Source organism: Nannobrachium achirus (assembly GCF_963921795.1).
Source record: "Nannobrachium achirus genome assembly, chromosome: 5".
In the NCBI taxonomy this organism is placed as follows: Eukaryota; Metazoa; Chordata; class Actinopteri; order Myctophiformes; family Myctophidae; genus Nannobrachium; species Nannobrachium achirus.
The window spans coordinates 53391068-53403963 of NC_137814.1; the positions used below are offsets into that span (position 1 = coordinate 53391068).

General features: G+C 40.1%; 1 pseudogene across 1 annotated transcript; it reads left to right on the top strand.

The window, feature by feature from the left end:
- The first annotated feature begins 200 nt into the window (after positions 1-200).
- LOC308285170 lies at positions 201-9392 on the top strand (annotated as a pseudogene). Its single transcript has 3 exons — positions 201-1892; positions 2789-2795; positions 7690-9392. The product of its transcript is annotated as an uncharacterized misc_RNA (transcript).
- Positions 9393-12896: the final 3504 nt, after the last annotated feature.

Below are 12896 nucleotides of genomic sequence, written 5' to 3' on the forward strand. Positions count from 1 at the left end.
TTTTGTTTTTTGTTAATCATTGTTAACATTGTTTTTTAACCATGTTATCAAACTCTCCTTGGGTGGTTATGATCTGTGGGATCTGTGTCTCTGATGTCACACACACACTCCCATGTCATGTGATTTCTGGGTAAATTACGCCACACTGCACTCTGTTTTTCAGTCAGTCAGTCAGTCAGTCAGTCAGTCATCGGGCAGTCATGGCACAGCAAGCAGTTCAACTGGACCAGGAACAGTTGTTCTATCTGTCTGGATCTACTGAAGGATCCAGTGAGTGTTCCCTGTGGACACAGCTACTGTATGGGCTGTATTAAAGGCTTCTGGGATCAGGATGAGCAGAAGGGACTCTACAGCTGTCCACAGTGCAGGGAAACCTTTAACCCAAGACCTGTTCTGAAGAAAAACAACATGTTGGCTGAGGTGGTGGAGAGCATGAAGAAGACAGGACTCCAAGCTATTCCTCCTGATCATGGCTATGCTGGACCTGGAGATGTGGTCTGTGATGTCTGCACAGGGGAAAAACTGAAAGCTGTGAAGACCTGTCTTCAGTGTATGGTGTCTTACTGTGACACTCACCTCCAGCCTCACTATGAATTTCCTGCTTTCAAGAAACACAAGCTGGTCAAAGCCTCCAACAAGCTTCAGGAAAACATCTGCTCTCTTCACGACGAGGTGAAGAAGGTTTTCTGTCGTACTGATCAGCAGTGTATCTGTTATCTGTGCTGCATGGAAGAACACAAAGGTCACGATACGATCTCAGCTGCAGTAGAAAGAACTGAGAGACAGAAAGATGTTGAAACGAATCAGCAGAACATCCAGCAAAGAATCCATGAGAGAGAGAAAGACGTGAAGGTGCTTCACCAACAGGTGGAGTCCATCAATCACTGTGCTGATAGAGCAGTGGAGGACAGTGACACCATCTTTATTGAGCTCATCTCCTCCATTGAGAGAAAACGATCTGAGGTCAGAGAGCAGATCAGAGACCAGCAGAAACATGAAGTGAGTCGTGTTGAAGAACAGAGGCAGAGTGTGGAGCAGGAGGTTTCTGAACTGAGGAGCAGACAGGCTGAGCTGGAGCAGATCTCACACACAGAGGATCACATCCAGTTTCTACACAGTTACACTTCCCTCTCAAAGATCAGTGAATCTACACACCCAGTCAGCAGCAGTGTCTGTCACTTTGAAGATGTGACTGTGTCTGTGTCAAAGATGCGGGACAATCTAGAGGACATTCTTAAAGAGGAAGGGACAAACGTCTCAGAGACAGAGAATACAGTGGATGTTTTACTATCAACACCAGAACCTGAATCTAAATCAGAATTAGAACCAGAACCAGCACCCAAGACATTGGCTGATTTCTTAAAATATTCATGTCCAATCACACTGGATCCAAACACAGCTCATGAACGTCTGTCTCTGTCTAAAGGAAACAGAAAAGTAACAAGGATGAACAACCAACGCCCAAAGAGATTCACTGACTGTTATCAGGTTCTGAGTGTAGAGGGTCTGACTGGACGCAGTTACTGGGAGGTAGAGTGGAATGGAAACAAGGTTGATATAGGAGTCGCAGAGGAAGATTGCAGCAGAACAGGGACCTATAAGGAAAGTGGATTTGGAATGAATGCTGAATCTTTTTCTTTACAGTGTCAGGCAGGAGGTTATAACATAAAATACAAAGGTGAAGTAGTAAAAGAATACCCAGGTCCTGTGTCCTCCAGAGTAGGAGTGTACCTGGATCCCAGTCCAGGTGATGTGTCTGTGATCTTCTTCAGCATCACTGCCACCATGATGACTCAAATCTGCTCGTACAGGATCCGTAACGCATTCACCAAGACCCTCTATACCGGGTTTTGGACTGCTGCTGAAAGCACTGCTGAGTTGTGTGACCCCAAGTAGACCTGACGTGTTTGTCTCTCAAATCATGTTTATTGAAAATGATGTTGTATAATGTGTTAATAATCTGTCTATCTTGCATTCATACAGTAGGCCTACAATGTATCTCATATACTGTAGGACTTTGGGCTTTTTAAATGTTATTGTCTAATTGTTTTGTGGGTTGATATGAAATAACAAAATAACCATGGCAAATTAATCCAAAGATATGTTGTAATTAAATGATGATATTGAATGTAATAAAAAAGTAACCAAAAATAATAAATACTAGTATTATTATTCTTTTATGACTTTAACCTTCTATCCTATGTTTTTTATAGCGTTCAGTGTCAAGTGGACTGGGAGTTTAAAATACAGTATACACATTTAAAAGAGAGATTAGCCTTTTTTCCTGAGTGTGAAATATATTGAATTTCATATTGTATTTTCGACAAGAGCCTTTGAACAACACACTTTATCTGATTGTGTAAAAAGAGTACTGTCCTCTGGGCCTACAGGGCCCTTTTGGTGGTCATGAACAATAATTGTGTTGCGACAAAACATTTGTGCAACTCCCAAGCCACACCTTATATCTAATCTGAATGAACACACACATACACTATCAACAAACTGCCTGGCATGAGTATTTGTGCCAAGCCTACCAGATGTTCTTGTTTTATCATGACAAATACAGTAAAATGTATTCATATCATCGTTATAACAGAGATGTATCAAAGAAGATTGCATTGGTAGTACACTGATACTGATCATGTTGCTCTATCATCACTAGAGGCCTACTGTATATGTTAAGCATGTAACCATTACTATAGCCCTACAGTATATGTTAAGCTTGTAACCATAACTCATAATGAAGTAAATTAACCAACCGCATTACATGCTTGTGCTCTGCCATCAGACAGAAGGTAAATAGCGGGAACCATTTATCATGTTGGTTACTTTTTATTGCGCTAAATTGAATAGTTTTAGAATCAGTCAGGTATGCAATTTTAAACTAGTCCTTACCCGTTTGGACATATACCTGTATGGTTGCCTTATTTTTTGCTGGATAGCCAAAATGTCATGTGAGATTTTTAAAATATCTTTGATTGCAAAATGTACATATTTAACATTTCATGTTGACTTTTTACATCTTTGCAATTGTTTTTTTTACACACCCAGTGTGAAACAAAGATACGCATTTTCACAAACAGAACAAAACAAAACAAAACAAAACAAATGATTCTAATACTAACAATATTATACTATTGATACTACAAATAATCGAAACATTAACACAATAAAAGAGAAAAAAACGTGAGGCTTGACCAATCTTCAAGCTTGCATATGGGCGCTCACTTCACACTGCAGACAGTCAGATATATGGTAGATTAATAGTTAAGATGTGTATTCAAATCTGTGAACGCATGAAGGATAATGTTTATTCTGATTTATCGGGAATAATCTTTTGTTGATCTAACCCCCAAGTGCCACGCAGAGAGGGAGGCATGAAATAGTCGTGTTTTTACAGTCTTTGGTAAACTATATGACCCGGCTGGGGATTGAACCCCGACCTCTCAGTCCCAGGGCGGACGCTGTCTAACCACAAGGCCACTGTGCAGGCTGTGAAGGAGACGGTAAAGAAAACTGTCCAGAGTAAAAATTTACTCTGCCCAGAAGGGGGCGCTAAATCATTTCTAACAAATGGACATGGTGGGGCTACAGCTACCCAGCTAACAAGGCTCCGCCGCTGATGACATGACGCTGGTATTTTAAGAGCGGGTCCACGCCGTGCGGGAAACGCCGACGCTCAGCTCTCCTCACGCCGATCAATCCCGCTATCTAGAATTCCTTAGCGTGACGATTTTGAGTGGCGTATAGCAATAGTGTAACGACGACCTCACGTCCTCACGCAACGCCACCCTTAAAGCCATAGGATATTCTCTCTCTCTATCTCTCTCATTGTACAGCACTTTTGTAATTTCTTTATTTTTTGCCATTATTATGCCAATATTATTATATTGGTGTTATTTACTGTTTCAAACAAAACAAGATGACTTCGGTAATAATACTGATTCAATTCCAATGAAAACTGTCTTCTAAATAAAGTTATTTTATTTTTATTTATTTATGTTTTTCCTTATTTATTTATTTTTTCATTATTGTGCTGTTGCTATTTTATTTATTCATTAGGCTTGCATTGTCAAATTGTATTTTGTAGGGTTTTAATGTTTACAACTTTTTTATTCATCACGGAATCCACAGACCGGAAGTGGTCACCGTGCTATCGGTGCCTTTCCGTGTCGTATCTTTTCTTCTCGGTCAAAGAGAAAACGCGAGTATGGGACCACAGGACCATGCATTGGAGAGATACATGTTGAATTTTATACTTAATTCTTCTACTCCTGGAAATGTAATTCATTTGAAACGGTGAGTGTATATGTGGGGAAGTGTGGTCTGTGTAGTAAAGTCTAAATGTCTGTGTGTGAGACCTTCCTTTGTTTGCCTATTTGTAGCTTGTTAGCTACATAGCATGGTAGCCTCGTCGTAAACATTCTCTTATTTTCATTTGCGGTATTATTGCGTCGTGGTGCAGTGCTTGAAATCATACCCATTCAGTCATAACATACTAATGTTTGTTTGATAGATTGGTAAACAGATCTACGTTTTGTATATATATATATATTTTGTGAGAGAGAGAGAGAGTGTGTGTGTGTGTGTGTGTGTGTGTGTGTGTGTGGCTAATGGGCTAATGTTAGCAATGTTTGCGTCAAGCACTAGGAGCCATCCCTTTGTTGTTGTTTTGTTTTTGTTTTTTTGTCAGCAGACAAAAAGGCTGCTTATTTTATTAATGATTCCCTATTTATGTGTGTATTCATATCTGACCTGCACATGTAAAGATAGCCAGTGGTTCTCAAAGCAGATTACAGGGACCCTTAGGGTTCATTTGGTTCCATTTACACTGGCAGACCACAAATCATCTCTGTGTGTAGGTAAACCTCTATCTGTAGCCTTAAAATGTCTTGTCTAATGTTCCCCATCTGGCTATTTTTGCTTTTCAATTTATTTTTTAAATGTGTTGAGTATGAGAGTGTAAAATTCCACCACCAAGCCCAAATACTCTATTTTTATTAAATCATTTACCCAAACAGAAGACCTACAAGCTCTGCAGATGGGCTATTTTCACTACTTATGGATGGACCCTAACATGTCTGTAACTCTGAGAGTGTACAAATGGAACCAAATTGACCCTTACAAGTCTGTAACTCAGAGTGTACTTATGAAACCAAATGTACCTTTACAGGTCTGTAACAATGAAAACTATAGAAATCATGAAATAGAATCTTTAAAAAGTGTATAGCCTACTGTACTGTACCATGTTCATCATCATCATAAGAGTGCTTGATTACACCATAGACAGACACAGTGCGTGTGGAAATATATAGTGGTCCTCTCATCAAAGTTGCCCACCCCTAACTAATAGCGTAGCGGGCCGGCAGAGGGGGCACAGAGACAAATAGAGAGAGAAGGGGAAGAGATTCACTGCCCTTTGTCTTTATTATATGTTCATCAAGATATATTTGATCATTTCAGCAGAAGAGGAAAACTGGGGACTCATATTTCAATATATTTCATTTCAATAAATCACAGTGAAGAAGGGGTAGGTTCTTTATTGTCTAATATTGTTTTAGAGAAGTAGTTCTCAAACATTTTCATGCCAAGAGCAAGGACCCCCAACTTTTACAAAATATGTTAAAGAATGGATCAGTGCAGTCACACTAAAATAGGACTATTCTTGATTCTGCTTCTACAGAAATGTGCTATTAACCAAGTAAACAGAAAGTTATTCACACAATTTTAATCATAATTCAAATAATATAGCTATGTCCTTTTACTTTATTTCTTTTTTATGTTATGATATATTCTATATTAGGCTATATGTTTTTTACAGGGTAGGCCTGGCCCGCCTACATTGAAGTAGACACAACCTCTGCAAGACATCACAGGACAGCTCCCAGTGTGTGGGTGAGACCACAGGGGAACTCAGTGACAAATCACAAAGTCAAGGCCAGTTTGATAGCAACATCAGCTATGTTATGTCGAAGTAAGAAGCTCCACCAAGCCAAGTTAAACACTCCTCCTATGTCATGTGATCTCTGAGGTAATGTAACCAAAGAAGTAGGTTAACTCTGGTTAACTGCTAGACCATACAGAATATATATGAGGATTCGTATCATTTACGATATGTTTATGCTACTTAACTGATACAACTAAAATGAAAGTGATAAAACCCAAAATAAGTGACACATGGTACAGTCACTGTCAGTCAGACAGACACTGAAGCTTAAAGGATAACAATGGAAAGTCTCATGCAGGACTTTCCATTGTGGTTCTACTCAGTTATGAAAAGGTTGGACCAGTGCACCCATAACTGGTTTCTATGCGCACCTGCAGCCACGCACGCAAGCACACATGCACAATCATGCATGCAATCGCACGCGTGCGCGCAAGCATCATCATATTATTGTGAGTTCTTACAATACATTTATTGTATAACACAATACAGACTGATTCTTTAGGGAGTATTTTAGTTTGTGTGGTTTCATTTACTCAGAAATGAAACCAACACCTCTGGCTGTTTTTGAAGAGGCTGGACAGTGAATAGAAAGTCATTCTCACTTTATAACCTATGTGATGCACTTCGTTGCTGTGTAAAACATTTTCATATCAGGTCAAAGGTGGAAAATCAATGGAAACTGAATTGTAATTTCTATTTTTTATACTTTTATGACTGCACTTTAACCTGCTCTTTTATACATTCTTTATTGATATCTGTGTAAAGTTGACTGGGACACTGTAGATCAGTGGTTCTCAACCTGTGGGTCGGGACCCCCAGGGTGTCCCCACATTAGTTATTTTTTATGGTCCAAAAGAATTGGACCATAACTGCATCAAAAGCAACTTAAGCCCCTTTTCGACTGACATGGCCCAACACCACACCACTCCACACCGCCCACTTGTGCCAGGGGGCTTTAGTTTAATAGTAACTAAACTAAACTAAACAAAAATGTATATGCTACAAACTTGTCAAACCTTGGACAAATTGTCTGGAACTTAGTCAAACTAATGCCTCAACTCCTACGATTTCAACTGCTCGTGGGGGGTCCCCAGTTCATGGGGGGGGGGGCATGGGGGGGGGGGGGGGGGGTCGCAGCCTGAAAAAGATTGAGACCACTGTGTAAGTTAAGGAGTGTTTATGATGATCTAAGGATGAGAAGTTAAACTGAAGTACACATTTGATATTGATCGGGGTTTTAATTGAACTGTACACTGTTACACTGTAAGGTTTTTGTTGTTTTGGGTTGTCTTGGGTGACTTGTTGTTGTCTTGTTGTTTTGGGTTGTCTCGTGTGTGTAATAAGGCTGAGAGTGCTCCTGGCACAAGCATTTCATTGTATATCTGTACCTGTATGGATATGCGTGTGACAAATAAACCTGAACCTGAACCTGAAGTTTATTTGATCCATTCAACATAAGAGCAACATCACTGACTCATATTTCAATAAGGAGAATATATTTCCTACCAATGAATAGGGCTATAGTGAATAGACACTACCAGACACACACACACACACACACACACACACACACACACACACACACACACACACACACACACACACACAGAGAGAGAGAGAGAGAGAGAGAGAGAGAGAGAGAGAGAGAGAGAGAGAGAGAGAGAGAGAGAGAGAGAGAGAGAGAGAGAGCCAGGAAGAACCTCCCATGATTGCTGATTAAATAAAACTGCACTGTTTCTCAGCCTGTCAGTCAGACAGTCAGTTGGAAAATGGCACAGCAAGGAGTTCAACTGGACCAGGAACAGTTGTGCTGTTCTATCTGTCTGGATCTACTGAAGGATCCAGTGAGTGTTCCCTGTGGACACAGCTACTGTATGGGCTGTATTACAGGCTTCTGGGATCAGGATGACCAGAAGGGACTCTACAGCTGTCCACAGTGCAGGGAAACCTTTAACCCAAGACCTGTTCTGAAGAAAAACAACATACTGGCTGAGGTGGTGGAGAGCATGAAGAAGACAGGACTCCAAGCTGTTCCTCCTGATCTCTGCTATGCTGGACCTGGAGATGTGACCTGTGATGTCTGCACTGGGAAGAGACTGAAAGCTGTGAAGACCTGTCTTCAGTGTCTGGTGTCTTACTGTGACACTCACCTCCAGCCTCACTATGAATCTCCTGCTTTTAAGAAACACAAGCTGGTCAAAGCCTCCAACAAGCTTCAGGAGAACATCTGCTCTCTTCACGACGAGTTGAAGAAGGTTTTCTGCCGTACTGATCAGCAGTGTATCTGTTATCTGTGCTGCATGGAAGAACACAAAGGTCACGATACGATCTCAGCTGCAGTAGAAAGAACTGAGAGACAGAAAGAGCTTGATACGAGTCAGCAGAACAGAGAATCCACAAGAGAGAGAAAGACGTGAAGGTTCTTCACCAGATGGTTAAGTCCATCAATCACTGTGCTGATAGAGCAGCGGAGGACAGTGACACCATCTTTACTGATCTCATCTCTTCCATTGAGAGAAAACGATCTGAGGTCAGAGAGCAGATCAGAGACCAGCAGAAATGTGAAGTGAGTCGTGTTGAAGAACAGAGGCAGAGTGTGGAGCAGGAGGTTTCTGAACTGAGGAGCAGACATGCTGAGCTGGAGCAGATCTCACACACAGAGGATCACATCCAGTTTCTGCACAGTTACACCTCACTCTCAAAGATCAGTGAATCTACACACCCAGTCAGTAGAAATGTCCGTTCTCTGGGATACTTTGAAGATGTAACTATGGCTGTGTCAAAGATAAGGGACAAACTAGGTCACATTCTTAAAGAGAAGCTGACAAATGTCTCAGAGACAGTGAATAGAGTGCATGGTTTAATGCCAATACCACCAGAACCCAAGACCAGAGCTGAGTTCTTACATTATTTATGTCCATCAATAACACTGGATCCAAACACAGCGCATGAACGCTTGTCTCTGTCTAAAGGGAACAGAAAGGTTACGAACATGATACAACGATCTTGTCCTCGTCACCCAGAGAGATTCACCGAATGCTGGCAAGTTCTGAGTAGGGAGGTTCTGAGTAGGGAGGCTCTATCTGGACGTAGTTACTGCGAGGTAGAGTGGGGTGGACTCAGTGTTTATATAGCAGTCTCATATAAAGACATCAGCAGGACAGGGATAAGTAATAAAAGTGGATTTGGGTACAATGTAAAATCTTGGTGTTTACAGTGTTGGATAGGGGGTTATATTTTCAGACACAGAAACATTGAAACTCATATCCCAGGTCGTGTGTCGTCCAGAATAGGCGTGTACCTGGATCACAGTGCAGGTTCTCTGTCCTTTTACAGCATCTCTGATGCCATGACTCTCCTCCACAGAGTCAAGACCACGTTCACCCAGCCTCTCTATGCTGGGTTTTGGCTTTCTGATGGAGCCACTGTTGAGATGGGTCTTTGACCCCTCAGAAAACAATTGTGTTAATTCTAAGTGTTGTTGTCCCTTGAACCACATCTTTATTTTATTTGTCGACTGAGTATATTCACAATTTGTTAATCGTGTATTTTACTATTTTGTTCTTCTATTTTATTAATATAATTTATATTATTGGTGAATTGGGGTTTTCTCTTTAGATGTTTTTTCTTTTAATCTACTGTAGTTATGAAGTCATCATTATTTTGTGGGTTTCATATTCCAATTAAGTTCATATAACTGACTGATTTTAAATTATTCCGTTTAATGTAACCAACATGATGAATAGTATTAGTTGAATAAATGTTTGCGTATTGCATTTGTAGTATTTTGCATTATTTATGACTGTACTGTACTTTAACCTATAGTTCAGTATTGTTGTCATTGTTGGACACTGTTAATCTACAATTATCTACACAACACTAATCTACACTACATTATGTAATAAACAAGTCCACCCACATTGAGGTAGCATAGACATATCTAAAATTATACTGCTCAATCATTATGGTTTTTGCCCTATAAGCAAACTTAGACCCAAACTGAAAGCTTGTACACAGTATGTTTTATCAGGTTATCATAAGGTTTTGTACAATTGCTGTCAACAATTGTACAAAATAAAAGCTGTATACTAGAAAAAACAAGCTTATTTCGCTAGTCATGATAACTAAAGTGTAGTCATGATAACTAATAACTAATAACTATCATAAATTTTAAATGTCCATCTATATCCATCTTCTCAGGTATTTGATGTTCTTTGGCTTACAGGGCAGCGGTATCTGTCTGTTGTATGAACATTGTAAAATTATATCCTGTCCAATCCTGTACCACTGACACTAGGATAGGACATCAACTATGAGGACAAGACAATATCCTCACTCAGTATTACAATAACATTATGGATTTTCAACAATATCCTGAATATTACGATAACATACCGGTAGGCGTTCAATCATGAATCTGTCAATCATGAATCAATGTATTGGTCCATTCATTAAGCAGTTACTACTCTATAGCTATAGCTCTAGCCTGAATTCATCTTCCTGTACTTTGCAGTATGTTTTGCTTGTAAACATACTGTAGTGAGTTTAGTGTGTAAACATGACCACTAAACCTTATGTACAGATTAACTTTTTTTTATGTAAGGGATGATTATCGCTGTTTAAAATTCAAACATTAAAATGATATTTAGTAATTAAAAGAATTGGATTTTTTAGTTTAACTTACAAATGTGTTATACCTACATACTGTAAACGTATTTTAAGGACACACAATAATATGTTGATGCTTGCGCGCATGATTGCATGATTGCATGATTGCATGCGTGCATGCGTGCTTGCATGTGTGGCTGCAGGTGCCGCTAGAAACCTTTGGTTACACAAAACCAGTTATGGGTACAACAACTTTATCACGCGCGCAAGCATCATCATATTATTGTGTCCTTACAATAAGTTTACAGTATGTAGGTATAACACATTTGTAAGTTAAACAAAAAGATCCAGAGTGACTTTGTGCTCTTTACATTTTTGAATAAAAAAGTATTAAATGAACGAACATTTTATCTTTTTCTTTTATCACTTCTTTTAGGTTTTATTACTTGCATCGTTTGCAATTTAGTTTTATACAGTTATGAAGCAGCATATAACATCTTACAATAAATGCGAGAAATCTCTGTGAGTATGTGAGTATGTGCGCAGCATATCTCGAGAACCGTTCATCTCACCGTTTTCAAATTCTGCACGCACGTTCCCCTGCCGCAGTGCGGAGTGCAGTGCCCGGCCTTGACCCGACCCGATACGCTGTTTTCCGGAACCGATCTCGACCCGACCCGAACCGGTGCGAAAGGTTCAGAATCTCCGTATGCGGAGCTGATGTCTGACATCAGGGTTTTCCGATACAGAGATCTCGATATATGGGCATAAAATGGACACAGACAGACAGATATCTCCATAGGTAGGCTATATGGGCATACATGGACACAGGCAAACAGATGGTCAAAACGGGTCCTATGACAACAGGTATAATGGGGTTTGCATTAAAGGGCGGGACATTCATTCCCTATTTACATCGTTCCCGGGTAGTCCGGTCCCCAACTAGACGCTCAGCCAAGCTTCTAGTATCCTGCAATTATACCACTCATCATATTCCATATGGTCTATAGTTAACAACAAAGCAGCCAATTACAATGCACCCGTCCCTCTGGGTCATGGGCACGATGTTCTTTGAATGTGGTGAATGCTACAGTACATACAGTACAACCAACATTTTAGACACAAATAGGGAAAAAAGTAGGTACCCTAAATGTGTGTAGATGGTAATATGCTAGAGCCTGGTATATGTACATGTACAGTAGGCCTCCGGTCCAGGTCTGGGCTCCGTGAATCATTCAGGGTTTCTTCCTGCCTTCCCACCCTGCCTTTAATGTACTTCAGGAATCTGCCTGATACACTGTTAGACTGAGTGACTTAATAATAACCATGAACACCAAACAGACTGATCCTTAGTAGACTTACTGGTATTTTAGTTTGTGTGGTTTCATTTACTCAGAAACGAAACCAACACCTCTGACTGTTTTAGAAGAGGCTGGACAGTGGATAGAAAGTCATTCTCACTTTATAACCTATATGTGATGTGCTTCGCTGTTGTGTAAAAAAAATCATATCAGGTCCAAGGTGGAAATGGAAACTGAAATGTATTTTTTATTTTTTTATAATTTTATGACTGCACTTTAACCTGCTGTTGTATACATTCTGTGGACTGGGACACTGTAGATCAGTGGTTCTCAACCTGTGGGTCGGGAGCCCCAGGGGGTACCCGCATTTTTTTGGTCCAAAATAATTGGACCATAACTGCATCAAAAGTAACTTAGTTTAGTAGTAACTAAACTAAACAAACACAAATATACTAAAAACTTGGAGCCTGAAAAGGTTGAGAACCACTGCTGTAAGTGAAGGAGTGTTTATGATGAACTAAGGATGAGAAGTTAAACTGATGTTTCAATATTCCTAAAATAGTAGCAATTAAAACAATAACTACACATTTGATATTGATCAGGGTTTTAATTGAAGTTTATTTGATCCATTCAACATAAGAGGAACATCACTGACTCATATTTCAACAAACCAATGAATATCCTACCAATGAATAGACACTACCACTTTAAATACACTCCTCCTATAAACACACACACACACACACACACACACACACACACACACACACACACACACACACACACACACACACACACACACACACACACACACACACACACACACACACACAGAGAGAGAGAGTGAGAGAGTGAGAGAGAGAGAGAGAGAGAGAGAGAGAGAGAGAGAGAGAGAGAGAGAGAGAGAGAGAGAGCCAGGAGGAACCTCCAATGTCATGTGATTTCTGAGTAAATGAAACTACACTGCATTCAGTCTGTTCCCCAAAGCCGGTCAGACAGTCGGTTGAGTGTAGAGTGCCTGAATTTCATATAATTTGTGA